Source organism: Prionailurus bengalensis, chromosome B3 (genome assembly GCF_016509475.1).
Source record: "Prionailurus bengalensis isolate Pbe53 chromosome B3, Fcat_Pben_1.1_paternal_pri, whole genome shotgun sequence".
NCBI classification, from domain to species: Eukaryota; Metazoa; Chordata; class Mammalia; order Carnivora; family Felidae; genus Prionailurus; species Prionailurus bengalensis.
In genome coordinates, this window is record NC_057355.1 from 111,300,748 (window position 1) to 111,320,613 (window position 19,866).

The 19,866-nt window shown below is 39.8% G+C and overlaps 1 long non-coding RNA gene across 1 annotated transcript; it reads right to left on the reverse strand.

The window, feature by feature from the left end:
* Window positions 1–3,259: 3,259 nt before the first annotated feature.
* Window positions 3,260–5,945, reverse strand: LOC122467964. The gene is made up of 3 exons (XR_006293111.1): window positions 4,915–5,945; window positions 4,709–4,819; window positions 3,260–3,671 (listed from the first exon to the last, which is right to left on the reverse strand). It is a non-coding gene; the product is annotated as an uncharacterized LOC122467964 (long non-coding RNA).
* Between the last annotated feature and the right edge of the window lie 13,921 nt (window positions 5,946–19,866).

Sequence of the window (19,866 nt, forward strand, 5' to 3'; positions counted from 1 at the left end):
AATGAGAAATCTGCTGTCATTCTTTATTTCTCTGGGCATAATGTTTTTTTCTTTTCTAGCTGCTTTTAAGAGTTCCTCTTTGGGGCGCCTGGGTGGCACAGTCGGTTAAGCATCCGACTTCAGCCAGGTCACGATCTCACGGTCCGTGGGTTCGAGCCCCGCGTCAGGCTCTGGGCTAATGGCTCAGAGCCTGGAGCCTGGTTCCGATTCTGTGTCTCCCTCTCTCTCTGCCCCTCCCCCGTTCATGCTCTGTCTCTCTCTGTCCCAAAAATAAATAAACGTTGAAAAAAAAAATTAAAAAAAAAAAAAAAAAGAGTTCCTCTTCATGACTGTGTAGCAATCAAGGTTCAAGCAGAGAATCAGAACCAGTAGGAGATCTATATATATAAAGAGATTTGTTGCAAGGAATTAGCTTATGCAATCATGGGGGCTTAGCTCGACAAGCCTGAAATCCACAGGGGGTCAGGAAAGGCACTGGAACTCTCAGGCACTCAAGCTGGTGTCTACAGGAAGAATTTAATCTTCTGGGGACATGCTACTTCTGACCTGTACCTCGGGAAGACAATGGGAGCTGTGGGCCACTTCTCCCTCTGATCAGTTTACTTCATTCACTTCCAGTTTCTTTCTGAGGTTTCAGATCCTTCTGGCCTTTTCTCACTATTGCTAGAATCTGCAAGTCTACCTCCATTCCCAGGATATTTTGTGGAGATAAAGATGGAAATGGGCAACATTGAGAAACATACATCAAAAAAGAAAGAAGCAAACAAACAAACATCACTGTTCAGCTACTTCTGGTGTATTGTGATCCAGTATTTGTTTCAGAACCCTGAACAGAAACTTGAATGGATCTAGCGTGCTTGACATTGCTATCCTGAAAGACACTGATGAGAGAATCAGTTTACTTCATGAAATTCATGAGCTGAGAGTCTATTTCTCTCTTAGGAAGAATTCTGAATGGAAATCTGGACTAGATCGTCCCTGAGGCCTAGACATATGCTGCCATAAAGCCTGCCATGGGCTCAGTCTCATCTAAAACCAGAATATTACAGGGGCGCCTAGGTGGCTCAGTCAGTTAAGTGTCTGACTTCTGCTCAGGTTGTGATCTCACAGTTCATGAGTTCGAGCCCTGATCTCACAGTTCGTGAGTTCAAGCCCCACGTTGGGCTCTGTGCTGAGAGCTCGGAGCCTGGAGCCTGGAGCCTGGAGCCTACAGCCTGCTTCTGATTCTGTGTCTCCCTCTCTCTCCGCCCCTCCCTGCTCATGCTCTGTCTCCCTCTCTCTCTCAAAAATAAACATTAAACAAACTGTTTAATAAAATAAAACCGGAACATTATGTATAATTATGGACCTCTCCCTTATCCCTCCAACCTGTAACCCCCTTTGCTTTATTTTGAGGAGAAAATTTAATTTAGACGCCTCCCTCCATGATTCTCCCCTAACTCTCATTTTTTATTCTTAAATTTTTTTTTTTAACGTTTATTTATTTTTGAGACAGAGAGAGACAGAGCATGAACAGGGGAGGGTCAGAGAGAGGGAGACACAGAATCTGAAACAGGCTCCAGGCTCTGAGCTGTCAGCACAGAGTCCGACGCGGGGCTCAAACTCACAGACCGCGAAATCATGACCTGGGCCGAAGTCGGCCGCTTAACCAACTGAGTCACCCAGGCGCCCCTCATTTTTTATCCTTAAAAAGCTCACCTGCAGCAATAGCATGATTCCACAGAACCCCAGTTCTCCAGCCTCATCGTCCAGGCTTCGTAGAAGCACCATCACCCTGTGTGACACCCTGTGTGACACCATCACTGTCATTTCTCCCTCTCACCACCACACATCATTTGGAAACAAGAGCAACTCATCCTTAGAAGCCTGCTTTCAAGAGGATGGAAAGTCCTGATAGTTTTCCAAAGCTACAAAGCAATTTCGATCTTATCCTTTTTTTCTTTAATCCTTCGTGATTAGTGCATCATGCTTAATAAGAGAGAATCACCCAAGTTAGGAGCACAAATCTTATATATGTCATCTAAGCGGAAGATGTTACGTAAGCCAAGGCTGCTGTAATATAATACTATTTTAACAGGACCTTTTCAGTTGCAAGTAATAAAGAATCTTGACTCAAAAGGCCTCAACAGAGGGAGATGTAACATCTCACCAACAAGTCTGGGTGTAGGGCAGCCCCCAATTTCATTCCAAATTCAGCAGCTCAGTATTGTCATCAGGTCTGTCCTTTCCATCTTCTGCTTATCCGTGAGTAGTTCAAGGGTCACATTCAGTCACAATGTTCAGAAGAACAGATGATTCCCTCCCTCCTGTGTCGTTTTTGAAAGCAGGGAAAATCTTCCCAGAAGTTCCTCCAGCATATTTCTCATGTCTCCTTGGCCAAACTGGTTGATAGTCACATCTCTAAACCGATCACTGGCTAGGAGAAAGGGCCTTACCAGGATTTATCTCTTCTCTAAGCACAGGACTGCAAAGAATGAGTGGAACCCCAAAAATATGGAGGCCTAGTGGAAAAAAAAAAAAAAGAGGGAAATGGCTGTTGGGTAACCAACCAAATGTACTTGAGATATCACGGCTGCCTAGAATTCCTGTATTTGCATGCCGCATGATAAAACATAGAGAAACCTCAGTAAGTCTGTGTCTAGCCTAGAACTGTTATGGGGGACACCTGGCTGGCTCAGTTGGAAAAGAATTCGACTTGATCTTGGGGTTGTGGGTTTGAACCACACATTGGGTGTAGAGATTACTAAAAAATAAACTTAAAAAAAAAAGCGGAAAACCCACTGCAACCCTAAAGAACCAAAAAAAAAAAAGTCAATAAGATGTTCCAAGATGAAAAATTAGCATCATGTGCATTGCAATAGTATATAATGCACAATTATCTCATACACAATTATAAATACCCTTTTCTAAAGCAAAATTATGCAAGAGTGCAGCTTGCTTTTTTCAAGAGATCCTGGAACTTTTACACACAGCACTTCCACTTGCTTTAGCAGCTAAACAAATCAGTATTACATCTTTCCATCTTGCTTCTGTCCTTAACAGGCTTATGCAACAAAAACGGCATATTGATTTCAAAATTTCATTTACAGTGGGTTGAAAATACTTAACAATTCAATCTGTCTGACCTACTCCTACATCCATGTTCCTGGTCATTCTCTTGTCAATTACCTAATACACCTTTCCCTGCAAAATGAAGCCATTTATTTTTATTAGATTTTTGCCACAGTTCTCCAACATCATTTCAACTTGCAGCCATTCTTAGGAGATTGGAGGATACTAAAATTACAAAGAAAGGATATTGACTTAGGGATTGATTTTAAAATAACTGTGAAGCACTATAGGCTTAGAGGATGTTGAAGGACACTAAAGGAAATTATATTAAAATGCATTAAGAGGATAACTTAATATTACTTGGTAAAGCTCTAATTTAAATTCATATTTGGGCCTCTTGACATTTCATAAGCCAATGTGTGATTCCCAGTAAAATCCCAGAACGATGATTTTGCTTCACAATTTAAAAGCCTACATTCCCCGCCTTAGCTTTACTCACCATTGCAAAGGATCACTGAGTCAATGATGATTAACACTGGAGATGTCAAGAAGTCTCACACCTGTGCTGCGAAACACCTAATAATCCTTGGTGTAGGCCAATGCATTGTTTATGAAAACCGCTATAAAGCAATGTGAATAACAGGGGGAAACTGCTTAACAAAATTAAAACAGGCAGAATAGTCATATTTTTTCATAGAAGTGTGTGTGTAATATGGTCTCTCCCTCTGGCTAAATGGAAAGGATTTTAAAACGTAAACTCACAATCTCAGACCATTTATTTCAGATTACTGGGCCAATCAATTTAACTGTGAGAGACGGATTTGACATTCTTGTCAGAAAGAACTGAAAGTATAATTTAACGATTAAAGTTATTTGAATGCACATTTATGCTCCTTCCTGGCAATGTTTCTCTTCTACTTATACATTTGTCCATGGAATCAAATCCAGGTTTGAAACACCTATAATTATCCTATAGCAGATCTGTCTGTAAACTGCCTTCGAAGAATTAAACTACCATATTTTATTTGTCAAATAAACTTTTATTTATAAGTACTCACAAATAAAAATGAGGGCAAATCTGTTGCTATAATAGAAGTAGTCTGCTCTAAATCAATCTTAAAATATTTCCACATATTCAGAAGTTGTATTCACCAAGCATCTCAGGCCACTGAATATAAGTAAGACTTGCCAAATGGACAACAATGGTCTTACAGTAATAGGCACGAAATGATTTTATCTTGTCAAAAAAATGATTTGGGGGGCGCCTGGGTGGCGCAGTCGGTTAAGCGTCCGACTTCAGCCAGGTCACGATCTCGCGGTCCGTGAGTTCGAGCCCCGCGTCGGGCTCTGGGCTGATGGCTCAGAGCCTGGAGCCTGTTTCCGATTCTGTGTTTCCCTCTCTCTCTCTGCCCCTCCCCCGTTCATGCTCTGTCTCTCTCTGTCCCCAAAATAAATAAATGTTGAAAAAAAAAATTAAAAAAAAAAATGATTTGGATGCAATACCTTAGCAAGACATAAGCCACATGGGGGCTTACACTCTAGGAATATAGAGTAGATCAACTTTGCCTTATTCCTCTTGCTACTTAAGTACCATAAAAACCCTGACACTGTATATAAAACAAACATAAGACTGAAAGGTGGAAAGAAGAAAGCAGACCAGCCAGGGATCTGAGCAACAACACGGTGGCCCAGTTGCCTGGATTTTCTTTGACGCCTCAGATGTCCCAGACTTGGAGCAAATGAAGTCAGCTGGCCAGAGACGCAACATCTAAAAAAATAGAAAGGGAATATTACCAGCTTGGTTCATTTGAGCTGCTATAACAAAATACCACAGACTGGTAACAACATAAATTTATTTCTTACAGTTGTGGAGGCTGGGAGGTCCTGGCAGTGTCCTCACATGGTGGAAGAGGGCAGTGGATGCTTCTAGAGCTTCTTATCCGGGTACTATCCTCATTCATGAAACTTTTTCTGTCACAACCCAATCGCCTCCCAAAGACACCACATCTCAATGCCATTCCATTGGGCATTAGGGTTTCAACATATGATTTGGGGGGATATGCAAACATTCAGATGACAGCAATTACAAACAACTCCACACATATGAACTTGACAACTTGGATTAGATGGACCAATTCCTTGAAAAACAAAAACTACCACAGCTCATCTAACATTAATTAGATATTCTTAGTGTCCCTACGCTGTTAAAGAAATTAAACTTATAGTTAACACCCCTCCCAAATCTACAGGTCCAGATGACTTTACTGGAGAATTCTACCAAACACTTAAAGAAGAGTTAACAACAATTCTACATACAATATCTTCCAAAAAACAGAAAGGAGGGTATACTTCCCAATTCATTTTTTGGGTATTTTTCAATTTTAACTTCCTAAGTTTGATATGAACCTGACATATACCATTGTTTTGGTGTACAACACAATGATTTGACTCAATTCATTTTATGATGCTAGTATTACCTGGACACCAAAACCAGACAAAGACAATATGAAAAATAATAATAATAACTACAAATCAATGAACGTACTTCATGAATATACGCAAACATTCTTGACAAAATTAGCAAATCAAATTCAGCAATTTATAAAAGAATTACATACATGACCAAGTGGGCTCAATTTCAGGAATACAAGACTGAAATTCAAAAATCAGCCTTACCTACTGTATTAACAGGCTAGAAAAGAAAAATCATATGATTACATCAATATGTAAAGAAAATGCTTTTGACAAAATTCAACACCCACTCACGATAAAAATTTCCAAAAATAGGAATACGAGGAAACGTCTTCAATTTGGTTTAAAAAAATATCAAATATAGGGGCGCCTGAGTGGCACAGTCGGTTAAGCGTCCGACTTTAGCCAGGTCATGATCTCGCGGTCCGTGAGTTCAACCCCCACGTCAGGCTCTGGGCTGATGGCTCAGAGCCTGGAGCCTGTTTCCGATTCTGTGTCTCCCTCTCTCTCTGCCCCTCCCCCGTTCATGCTCTGTCTCTCTCTGTCCCAAAAATAAATAAAAAACGTTGAAAAAATTTTTTTAAAAAATCAAATATCTACATCTAACATTATATTTAATGGTTAAAAACTAAGCCGCGCTTCATCGAAGATTGGGTAGAGGATGTCTATGCTCATCATTCTTATTCAACACAGTGCTGAAAAACCCAGCCAGTGCAACAAGTCAAAAAAAGGAAATAAGGGGTGCCTGGGTGGCGCAGTCGGTTAGGCGTCCGACTTCAGCCAGGTCACGATCTCGCCGACCGTGAGTTCGAGCACCGCGTCGGGCTCTGGGCTGATGGCTCAGAGCCTGGAGCCTGTTTCCGATTCTGTGTCTCCCTCTCTCTCTGCCCCTCCCCCGTTCATGCTCTGTCTCTCTCTGTCCCAAAAATAAATTTAAAAAAAAAAAAAAGGAAATAAAATGAATACATATTGCAAAGGAAGAAATAAAACTTTGTGCCCAAAAAATTTCCAAAAAGAGATATTTGAGATGACTCTTGAAAGGAGGATTCATTTATTCAACAACCAACAAATTGACCACAGTGCAGGTCTTGTCATTCATTCATTCATTCCACAAATTCATTTAAATATCTTGAATATATTTGTTAAATATCTACTAAATTCCAAATATTGTTCTAGCTGTAAGGATTCAGCAGTGAGCAAAATAGATTGTCTATCCTTACAGAATTTCTATTTAGCAGAGGATAATGATGGGACAGAAAATAAATGAAATCAATAAATCACATAATACTTATTTGACAGAATAAGTACTTTGGAGAAAAATAGTAGAGGGAAGGGGGAGAATGAGTACAGGGAAAGGGAGGGAGGTGCTGCAGTTTCAAAGAGACAGGTCAGAAAAGGCCTCACCGAGAAAGTGACATTGAGCAAATACTTTAAAAAGCTGATGACTGTGGGGGCGCCTGGGTGGCTCAGTCGGTTGAGCGTCCAACTTCAGCTCAGGTCATGATCTCACGGTCCGTGAGTTCAAGCCCCGTGTCGGGCTCTGTGCTGACAGCTCAGAGCCTGGAGCCTGCTTCCGATTCTGGGTCTCCCTCTCTCTCTGACCCTCCCCCGTTCATGCTCTGTCTCTCTCTGTCTCAAAAATAAATAAACATTAAAAAAATTCTTTAAAAAAAAAAAAAAAAAGCTGATGACTGTGAACCATGCTGGTATCTGGAGGGAGTGCCCTAGGAAGGGGGAACAGCAAATGCAAAGACCTGATGTCTCTGTGACATCACAAAGCTTGTGGCTTGTGAATGGTGTCTTGGAAAAACAGTCTGACTAGAATGAGAGAGAGAAAGCACTGGAGATGAGATCCCAGGAAATAGAAACTCTAGTGTGTAAGACCTTGTAGGCCACTCTGAGGCCGTTGTGAGGACTTTGGATAAAATTTCCACAGGACTGAGAACAATCTAGATAGAAGGAAAGGCAAGAACAAAGATGAAGAAGCAAGGGTGAGGTGGAACTTTTGAGGAACACAGAAACTCTTCCCAGGATCATAGAGTATCTAAAGGAATAAGGGAGATAAAAAAGGGTAGGAAACATAATATGAAAGGCCTGGCCATAACACGAAAGCATTGGAACTTGATTCATGAAGCAGTGGGCAGCCATGAGATGCATGAGTGAAAACACTGAAATTGTACTTTACAACAATTAGAACGGTCGGAAAAATAGAGTCTGGCAGCTAGTAAATGCAGAGCAAATACTGTAACTTTAAATACCAGTATTTTGCCTCTCCTAATGAAATAAGTCAGGCAAAGACCATCAATGATGAGAAAGTGGAAAGTTGATGGGAAACTGGATAAGCTCACAGTAACGTAATAGTGATTATAAAACATTGCGTCAATAACGACCTCAATAATGTGAAAGTGTACATGACAGAAGTTGGGAAGTAGAATGGGGGAAGAGAGCTAAAGGGCAGGGCAAGGAAAATAAGACCCTCATTTCACTAACCCGAAGATCAAGAGACATCATAGATACTTGACAGAACAAGAAAAAAGTGTATATTAAGTCACAAATGATAATTAATGGAGGAACTAAAAATAATATAACTGTACTGGGAAGATGGGGGAAAGGAGAGGAAGGACTAGTGTGTTATCTAGATCTCCTGCCATAGCTAGAAGGGATCATTCCTAAAGTTGGTTTCAAAGAGGGAAGAGCTCTTTCTTGCAGTAGAGTGCCAGCATATAGAGGTACTGATGGAGTCAGGAAATCCCCATTTTATAACCATCACAATAAAATTTCTTTCAGGCAAAAATCATCTACGGATGCTACACACAGGGGGTCGAGGTCAGGTTTGATAAGAAACAGAATATTTAATCACTATCAAAGTTTCTCTTCATAACGTGTGCATTAGTTGCAAAAGGAAAAACAATTATACCCTGGAGGAATAGAAGAACATGTTAAGCAAGTGATCAAAGTAAGGAGCAAACAGGGGTGTGTGGATGGCTCAGCTGGAAGAGCATGCGGCTCTTGATCTCAGTCAAGGTTGTGAGTTCAAGCCCCATGTTGGGTCTAGAGTTTACTTAAGAAAAAAAAAAGATTAAAAAAAAAAGGTGGGGGGCAAATAGGTATCATGTGCCTCTGGATATGATAAGTTGAGAAGGCCCAAACATCATTCACATTGTATTTCTATCAAAAAATTCATAACCTGGGGGTGACTGGGTGGCTCAGTCAGATAAGCATCTAACTCTTTATTTCAGCTCAGGTCTTGATCCCAGGTTCATGGGATGGAGCTCCGTATTGGGCTCTGTGCTGATCATGGAGCCTGCTTAAGATTCTCTCTCTCTCTCTCTCTCTCTCTCTCTCTCTCTCTCTCTCTCTCCCTCCCTCCCTCCCTCCTTCTCCCTCTGCCCTTCTCTCCCACTTGCACACACTCTCTCTAAAAAAGACTTTTTTTTTCATTCATAACCTGAATCTCATCATGAGGAAACAATATCAGACAAACCCGAATGACAGACATTCTAAAAAACAACTGGCCTTTGTTTTTCACAAGTTTTAGTATCTTTAAAGACAAATGAGAGACTGAGAAATTATTATAGATGGAAACTAGACATGGAAACTAAATGCAATTCATGATGCTGGACTGGATCTTGTACCAGAAAGAAAATAATGCCATAAAACCCATTACTGGGACAACTGACAAAATTGGAATATAGAATATGGAGTCAATATAGAATTTATTGAATCGTTTCTGGTCCTGTCAAGATGAAATAAGCACATGCCACCCTATTAGTCCTCCTGCTAATAATGAAACAAACAAACAAATAAACCTCGACAACATCCATAGCGCAACTGACAGAAGGCATAAAGGTGAAGAAAAGAAGACAAACTGGCTATCGACCTTGGGTGTTGAGTTCCCTGGGATTTTGTCTGTCTCCAGTACATCCAGGCCTGGGCACAGGAGAGCTCCCTAATCCAGAAACACCAATGGGCACAGACCAAAATGCTCCAAGAAAAGCCCACATTCTGTAGCCACAGGACCAGGAAAAAGAGCTTCCCAGAAGAACAGTGCATTTGACCAAATCTACCCCACTCGAGGCAAACATCTCAAAAAGTCTACTCCCCTCCTGCTCCCCTTTTGCTTCACTGTCAGACCCTACGCCTTTCCCTAACACTTCATTTAGAACCTGGGCTGCATCCTAGATAAAGCAGCTCTACTTTGGGTCAACCAAGCTGAATTTGGGGAGGATCTTTTGGCAAAAACTCCAGCTTTTACAAGGTCTCTGCCCTCTTTTCTGTCATCTTTCTTCTATAAGGCAATCAAAGCTCTTTTTGTTTGGGCTAGACAAATGCCCTCAGGGCAAAGTAGCTTAAAAATGGCTTTCTGCTAGAATGCCTGACCAGATTTTCCCTTCATTTTTGAATCTATTCCTTAATCCTTTGTCAACTCTTAGATAAAATAGTAAAAATTTCTCCTTAAAAGCATCAATCTTTCATTATTTAGATCTTTTTAACAAAAGAGCCTGTAGAATAACCCAGACTGCCATTATTATAAACAGGAAGTCTACTTTTTAAAAACTTTGTTTTGAAGTATATCAGATAAAGAAAAACAAACAAATCATAACTGTACAGCTGGATAGAGGTTCACAGGAAATCTATACTCCTATAACTAGTATCTGAAACAATTATCAGTAGCTCAAGGGTTCTTTTCTTCACCACCTTTATTACCTCCTGCAAAGGGAACAAGTCTCTTGACTTCTATCTCTGTAGTTTAGGTTTGCCATTTTTTTTAGCTTTATAAATGGAATCATAACATTTTGAGACTTCTTTTGCCAATTATTTTATTTGCCATTACATCATATATTATTTATTATTATAGTTGTAAGACTCATCCATTTGGATGTAAAACAATAGTTCATTCATTCTCATCGCTGTAGAGTATCCCGTTGAATGAATAAGCCACAATTTATCCATTCTACTGTTGATGGAGAAGAACCACTGAGTCAGTCACAGGGTATGCATATATTTGGTTTTAGGAGTACTTCCAAACATATTTTCAAACTCGTACAAATTTAACTTCTTACCAGCAATGTAGGAGAATCCTAGCTCTTTGTCTACCCTTGACCAATTATTTTTAACCACCTGTGAAACCCTCAGTTACAAACAAAATAGTATCTTCTGTTTGCACCCCATAACATCCAGGATCTCATGTCCCATTTTTAAACTCTGGGCTCTGAGTTAGCAAGTTCAGTTTCTGAACTTCTGTCAGGTAAAAATGGGAAATAAGAGGAGAAAGAATTATTAAAGAAGTGATAAATTTGATTTAGAAAGAAACTAGAAAAAGGGCAGAAAAAAGAGGAGGGGAAAAAAAGTCCTGGGCTACATGGATGCTGGTTCTGTGAGTTTTCCAAGAGTTGAGAGTAGGGTGAAAAAATGTCAAAGCAACCAGAGTAGGCCCAACATAGAGCTAAGACTCATGTCAGTAACCCAAAATTTAACTACATTTCTATGCTTGGTTCTCCCAGAAAAGGAAGGCCTCAGCAAGTAATCTGTGTTTCCCTGTTCAACACAAGTTCCCCAACGTGGCTCTGAGACTTCCCTTTGCTCCATGTAAGGAAAGTAACCTTGCAGTAACCAATCTGTTTCTACCTAGTATGACTTCCCTGTGTCTGCTTCCTTGTGCCTGTGAAAGTCTCTCATTTTAAACAGCTTCTGGGAGACCTTTTCTATCTGCTAGATTGGATGCTGCCCGATTCAGGAATTGCTGAATAAAAGCCAGAAGATCAGTAAATTATGGACATTTTTCTTTTAACAGGAGGGTAAGGGGTTTTAGAATGTGAGAAATATAGTGAGTTAAAAATGGAAGTTATTACTGTGAATTATGGATATCGGATTTCTTTGTTGCTTGATTGGAATTACTATCAACTGTGGTGTCTAAATGGGGTGTCTCTAGATCAGCCAATCCCATGGAAGCTGGTGGGGCACAGGCTGCAGGAGGTGAAAGAATTCTAGTGAGGCAGAACAAAAGAGATAGAAATTTGGGAGAGGCAGGCAGGACAGCAGAGGAGAGACTGTCGGCCATGGGGCAGTGGGTGGGGGCTGCTTTCAAGGGGGAAGCTGAGGATGGTGATGTATGGAATTTTTTTTTGGTAACTGTGCTGAGTTGTAAATAGCCCATTGGTTAGTTAGGGCCTATGGATATTTTGAGGTGGGTCACCTTATGGGCCTGTCTGTATTCCATTGCTCAAACCTTTTAACCACCTGTTTGTCTCAAAGCAGCCTCTACATCAACTACTTTTGGTTATTGAATTATTCCTTTATAACTGGAACCCCACACATATTGAATCATGTAGAGCTTTACTTCACATAAACATAAACCAGAGTTTTACTTTACATAAATCAGCTAGGAGAGTTAATTGAAGGTATTTGAATAACACTTCCACTAATTTCCTTGACAATATCCCTCCCTGCCCCTCCAACCCCAGGCTTTGATAAAACCTACTCTTACGAATTCTTACCAAATGACCACTCTCCAATTCTTTATTCAAGGAAGATTTGGGAACCTTGTTCAAACGCTTCTATACCAAATTCATGCCATAATCCTGGATTTCAATAGCCACAGTACATGGCTCATCCAACAGGATAGCTTTGTGATTAGGGTATCTATTTAATTCCAGTGACCTTTACCTAGATTCAGTGATGTGTTGTCGAAGCCAGTTCATTCCAGCTCTTGAGAGCTGATTGTTCACATCTCTTTCTAGTGCTGCACTCAGTAACATGTTGGTAACTTGAAATCACCTTGGTGGCAGTATTTACATGATTAAAATCAACAAATGCTACAAATCAGGGATTTTTTTAATTTTTGAGGACCAGGTTACCAGTAATTGTTAGGATGTCCTTGGAACCACAGTAGAGGGGACAGCCATCTTGCCAGCCCAACCCAATGAAAAGCCCCTAGTAGTGTGCCAGAACGAATTGGAGGTCAACCAATCACCGAGCGAAGGCACGACCTGACACGAAAAAGGCCCACCCAGACCTAAACCCGGAACTGCTGCAGCTTAAAAACCCCATCCCCACCACACCTGGGGGCGACTTCCCTGACTCCCCTCTCTCTCTCTCCCTGAGTCACAGAACCTCGCCCAAGACCTTAGTTCCCAAATAAAGCCTTTGACTGCTAAAATTTTTTAGCCTCTGACTCCTATCTTTACCCTGCCTTACGCCTGACCCTAACAGTAATGACTGCCTCTATCTCACTTCAACTTCTCTCATGCAGATTCAGAAACAACCCGGGACTTGGTCATCAGCCGGAATTGTCCCACACCAGAAATATAAAACTAGAATATTTCATTCTTTAACCACCACCTCAACTCTCAGCTCCCACAGCCCTATTCCCCTATACCTTCTCTTCAACGTCACACTAGACCTTCAGGCTCTACTTGTGTATTGTCTATACATCACAGAGGCAGAAAGGCTTCCAGTTGACCATGCGGTACTGCTTCCTTTGATCCTTCATTGAGAAACCAAACAAACTACTCAACATTTATCAATTATCTCCTGGAGTAATGCAAGGGTAATAACAATCCTATTTCTTCAAAAATCAATCAAAATTTGTTTTTACCTTCATCATGAAATGTTCGTGGTATCTTTTCTTCTTTATTTTATTTAAGTAAGCTATACACATCCAGCATGAGGCCTGAACTCATGACCTCAAGATCAAAAGTAGCATGCTAGGGGTACCTGAGTGGCTCAGTCAGTTGAGCATCTGACTTCAGCTCAGGTCATGATCTCGTGGTTTGTGGGTCCGAGCCCCATGTCAGACTCTGTGTTGACAGCTGAGAGCCTGGAGCCTGCTTCAGATTCTGTGTCTTCCTCTCTGCCCCTCCCCCATTTGCACTCTGTCTCTCTCTCTCTCAAAATAAATAAACATTTTAAGAGAATTTTAAAAAAAGTAGTATGCTCTACCAACTGAGTCAGCCAAGGGCCCCTCTTTTCTCTCTCTCTCTTTTAAATACCTGTTATCTTTGGGGCGCCTGGGTGGCGCAGTCGGTTAAGCGTCCAACTTCAGCCAGGTCACGATCTCGCGGTCCGTGAGTTCGAGCCCCATGTCAGGCTCTGGGCTGATGGCTCGGAGCCTGGAGCCTGTTTCCGATTCTGTGTCTCCCTCTCTTTCTGCCCCTCCCCCGTTCATGCTCTGTCTCTCTCTGTCCCAAAAATAAATAAAAACGTTGAAAAAAAAAAAATAAATACCTGTTATCTTTGTTTTTAATCAAAAAGGTAAATCAAACAATCAGGCAACACCATTCAGGAGGTTCTGAGTAACAATTCTGGCAGGAAATTATATACAAATACGTGTCCTTATAATCTGAAAATGATATGTGTATTTGCAGGAATAATGGAGGACTAGTGTATTGGTTTCCTGTCACTGCTGTAACAAATTACCACAAACTCAGTTGCTTAAAATGACATAAATTTATTATCCTATAGTTATATAGGTTAAAGGTCCTATACAAGTCTACAAAACTAAAATCAAGGTGTCGACACAGATGCATTCCCTCTAGAGGTTCTAGAGGAGAATTTATTTTCTTGCCTTTTCCAGCTTCTACAGGCTGCAATGGGATCTTCTCTTCGTATTCATATAGGGGGTGAATCTGTTCATATCTGCCAACAGATATAAAGTGGTTTCTGCCTTTTCTCTTTCAGATGTGCCCTGTATCAACAGACAATTGATCAATTAACTTTCGAATGTCACTTAAAAAGAAACATAATACAAAAATAACAAAAAGAAATATAGAGACAGGAAATGGATTTATAATAATAAAAAAATAACAAAAAGAAATATATAGAGAGACAGACAGACAGTGGATTTCTAATGAAAATAGCTGTTCAGTCATACAAATATTCCCATGAGGAATGCCATTTCAGAAAACATCCCCTCAAGGGAACATTTGGGAGAAGCATCTGCTTAAATACGATAAATCCTTGGATTGCGAATAACTTGTTTTGTGAGTGTCCCACAAGATGAGCAAACATTTCTCATAAATTTTAACTTGATAAACGAGCGATGTCTTGCAATACGAGTAGTACATGATGCTGCTGTACATCACATAATCACAACTGAGCCAACAGTTTTCTCTCTCTCTCACTGTGGGTCTCAGGCCCCAGTGATTTTTCAGAACGTTGGAAGGTGTCCACAACTGACACTACTGTATTTTTTGTCACTTCAAAGCGCCTATGGACAGTCCTTTGCTTTTCCATACAAGAGTAAGCTTGGGAATGCTTTCCGTCACTCTAGGTGAGGCGGCCTGCAGATACAGACCCTTTCCTCTCCTGCCTTATTTCCAGTTACATTAAATACAGTATATGACAAGAGCTTATTAATACTGTACTATAGTCAACATTTGTATGAACGTGTACAATGGCCCCCATGTAGAAAAAGATTCCATTGAGCCAATACATAGCAGTGATTCCGTTAGAGATAGTGAAAGTCGTCCTACACAATAACCCTCCTCTCTCTTGTCTCCCTCACCCCAGTCACAAAGATTTTCAAAGGTAAGTAGAGGTTTATTGGTTAATTTTCTTTATATTTTGCATTTTCTTTATTATTTTGTATCATATTACAGTATTGTAATCAATTATATATGAATATTTTGGGGTTGTGGAATGAATCATCTGAGTTTCCATCATTTCTTATGGGGAAATCCACTTTGATATATAAGTGCTTTGGATTACAAGCATGTTTTTAGAATGAATTATGCTTGCAAACCAAGGTCTTACTGTACTAATATAATACTGTGATGGTCCGGACATTACACATGGACTAAAGTACTTCTACCACAACAATTCCCAAAAGGGGACTCATTAATTGTATTTGAAGGAGAAAGGAATTGAAAATAACTATACTGCAATAGAAAATGACATTTGTAAAAACTTGCTTTGTCATCATACACATAAAGAGCTTAGATACACAGCTAATTATGCTCACATGTTGCTTTGAATACCAGTTGCTAGGGAATGGTAACATCTCCCTATTCTAAACCTAACTTACAGTTTCAGTCCTGTTTCCATATTTTCTGTCTTTGTGTCTTAGAAGCACAGCCACCAGGATTGATGACCTTGAAGTCAAGTCAAAATAAGTAACCCAACTGAAGCACAGACAGAAAAAAATTTTTTCAATTACATTCAAGACATGTGGTACACACTCAAAAGATCTAGCACGTTTGTAATTGGAGTTTCAAAATAAGAAAAGAGAAACAAAAGGGTTGAAGAAATGGTGACTAAAAAAATTGCCAAACCTGATGACAGACATCAACCACAGATTCAATAAACTGCAAATCTTAGGCATGATAAAGATAATAAACTCATACCAAGGCACATCATAGTCAAAGTGTTTACAATTAAAGACAGAAAAACTTAGATGCAACCACAGAGGGGAGAAAAAGACACACTACCTTCAAAGATACAAGAAGACTGAGGGCTGACTTTTAACTAAAGCAGTCAGAAAATAATAGAATGACATCTTCAATGTGCTGGGGAAACAAACCTGTTATCCTAAGGTTTTATGCCCAATGAAAATACCATTCAAAAATTAAGATTAAATAAAGAAGTTTTCAGGGAAAAAAAAAAAAACAAACTGAAGGGACCTAATGCTATAAGAACTATACTATAAGAAATACTAAATGAAATTCTTCAAGTTGATGGAAAATTAGCCCATTTTAGAAACACAGAATAGTAGAAAGGAATAAAGAACAATAGAATTGGTAAATGTGTAGAGAAACAGAAATAAGTACTAGCAGTTAATAATAACAATAATAATGTCTTGTAGGATTTATTACATTTGGAAAAGTACATGATAATAGTACAGTGGCTATAGGGTAGTTTAAAATGGAGTTAAAATATAAATTTCTTAATTTGGGGCAGAAATTATAAAAGTTTTAATTTTAAGTTATCGTAAGTCAAATACATATGCATTTTTTAATCTGTAGGTCAAGGGTAATCACTAAAGATAACAGAAGTATATAATTAAAACACAAAAGAAAGACACAATAATAAAATTAAAATATTTAATTCAAAGAAAGTGATAAAGGAAAAATTAAGAAACTGTGTTAGGGTTCTCCAGAGAACAGAATGAATAGACTGTGTGTACATATGTAGAAAGAGATTTTAAGAAATTGGTTCATGCAATTATGAAGCCTGGCAAGTCTAAAATCTATAGGGTAGACCAGCAGGCTGGAGACCCAGAGACAAGCCAATGTTGTGCAACTCAAGTCTGAAGATAATCTGCTGGCAGAATTCCCTCTTACTCAGGGGAGGTCAATTTTTGTTTTGAATAGGACTTCAACTATTGAATGAGGCCACCCACATAATGGAGGGCATTCTGCTTTATTTAAAATCCACCACTTTAAATGTTAATCTCACCCAAAAACACTCTCACAGAAACATCAAAAATACTATTTGACCAAATATCTGGGCATTGTGGCCCAGCCAAGCTGACCCATAAATTAACCATCATATGAACAAAGAATAGATGGGGAAAATAGACAATAAACATCAGCATGGTAGACTTAAATCCAACTTCATCAGAATTTACTTTAAGCATTAATAGTCTAAACATTCCAATTTAAAAGCAAAGATTATACGATTGGATTAAAAGACACAAAGATCGGGGCGCCTGGGTGGCGCAGTCGGTTAAGCGTCCGACTTCAGCCAGGTCACGATCTCGCGGTCCGTGAGTTCGAGCCCCGCGTCGGGCTCTGGGCTGATGTCTCAGAGCCTGGAGCCTGTTTCCGATTCTGTGTCTCCCTCTCTCTCTGCCCCTCCCCCGTTCATGCTCTCTCTCTGTCCCAAAAATAAATAAACGTTGAAAAAAGACACAAAGCTCAACTATGTGCTGTTTACATAATAGATAAGCTTTAAATGTAACAACACAGAATGGTTGAAGAAAAAATGGAAAAAAAATTGCCATGCAAACACCAACTGAAAGAAATGTGGTTTCGCTAATATCAAAGTATCTCCCTCTCTCTGCCCCTCCCCTGCTCATGCTCTGTCTGTCTCTCTCTCAAAAGTAAATAAAACATTTTTTAAAAAAAAAGTTTTTTTTAAATATCAAAAGTGTGAGACACTGCGAGACAAGAAGTATCACATGAAATAAAGGGTGAGATTTCATGATAAAAAGGGGAAATTCAACAGAAAAGTAAAAATCTCAAATTTGTGTGCAAATTGTTTCACAATTAAAAAGTAAATGTTGACAGAACTATACAGGGAAAAACCCATAATAATTAAGTGCCAATTTTAACACACCTTTCTCAGTAACTTACTGAGTCTAAAAATCTCAGTCAATTTAGCCCTTGCTGCAAGAAGCCAGGTAAAAGACCTGGAAATCTGACATGGCCTAAGAATCTTGGTACAGAATCTTCTCCAGAGTCCACTCCAGAGGACCTGCTTCCAGTCCTTCTCTCCCTCCTGTGACCTTGCTGTCAAGCTGTCACCTGGAGATGCAGTCATCTTAAGTCTTGACTGGGGCTGACCGAAATTGTTAGAGGCCTAAGTTCCCCACTGGCTATTGGGAGCAGGCCTCAGTTTCTTGCCCAGAGGACTCTCCAGAGCATTGCTTGCTATGTCCTCATGACAGGGCAGCTGGTCTACCCAAATGAATGATGCAAGAGAAGGAGCAAGGAGGAAGTCATGGTGCCTTTTATGGCCTATTGACATCCCTCCACTTCTGCCATATTCCACTTACTAAAAGCTAGTCACTAAGTCCTACACTCAAAAGCAGGGAAATATGCCACCACCCTTTGAAGGAAACAGTATGAAAGAATTTGTGGCCTAATTTGCTGCAGGAATACTCTCTGTTAAGGTTTTTTTCCCTAAAATAATGTTTCTAAAAGTTATATACCCCAGCACTGGGGATAGAAAGATAAACAAGAAAGGCAAAAATCTTACAGAACTTACCTTCCACTATGACAAAACAATAAATGAGTATAAAAATTAATTTTAGATAGTGATAAGTGCTACAGATAGAAAAGGGTAAGTAATAGTATCAGGGAAGGTAAATAGAGTAATTTTTGACAGTGTGATTAGACAGGCCTCTCACAGGTATATTAACATAAATGAGATCATATACATTCTATTAGATAATCCAACTTTATCATTCAATAAGGCTCTCTGTCTTAACCAGCTAGGGCTGCAATAACAAAATACCATAGTTTGGGTAGCTTAAACAGCAAACATTTATTTCTCATAGTTCTGGAGGCTGGGAACTCTGTCAAGGTGCCAGTCAATTCAGTTCTGGCGAGCACTTACTTCGCGGCTTTAGTGTCCTTACATGGCAGAGAGAAGAGAGCTCAGGTCCCCCTCTTCTTATAAGAACACTAATCCCATCATGGGGATCCCACCCTTGAGACCTCATCTAAACCTAATCACCTCTCAAAGGTTCCACCTCCAAATACCATCACACTTAGGGTTAGGTCCTCAATACTTGAATTCTAGAAGGTCAAGTTTCAAGCTGTAGCAGGTGTCTTTCATATCTATACACTAATAGCTTTCCTTTATTTATTTAAAATTTTTTTTGTTTATTTATTTTGAGAGAGCAAGTGGGGTAGGGGTAGAGAGAAAGGGGAGAGAGAGAATCCCAAGCAGGCCCCACAGTGTCAGTGCAAAGACCAATGTGGGGCTTGAACTCACAAACTGTGAGATCATGACCTGAGCTGAAATCAAGAGTTGGATGCTTAAACCAAGTGAGCCACTCATGTGCCCCTCTATACACTAACATCTTTCCTTTAAAACTATATCCATCTTGGGGCGCCTGGGTGGCGCAGTCGGTTAAGCGTCCGACTTCAGCCAGGTCACGATCTCGCGGTCAGTGAGTTCGAGCCCCGCGTGGGGCTCTGGGCTGATGGCTCAGAGCCTGGAGCCTGTTTCCGATTCTGTGTCTCCCTCTCTCTCTGCCCCTCCCCCATTCATGCTCTGTCTCTCTCTGTCTCAAAAAAAATAAATAAACGTTGAAAAAAAAAATTAAAAAAAAACTATATCCATCTTGATGAAAATTTGTTTTCTTCCCCAATTGTAAACAATGCTGTGATTAACACTCATATTGTATCATATGTGTGTGTATATATATATATATATATATACACACACACACACACACACATACCTTTGTGTGCATGTATAAATATTTTTATAGGATAAGTGCCTACAAGTGAAATTACTTGGTCAAAAAAAGCACGATTTAAATTTTAGATAACATCACTTCAGAAAGGTTGTAAAAACGTACACCTCCTCAAAAAAGGGTAAACACTGTTTCTGTAGTAGCTGTCAGTACAAACATATATATAAAAAGATTTTATATCAAAAGACTTTATATAG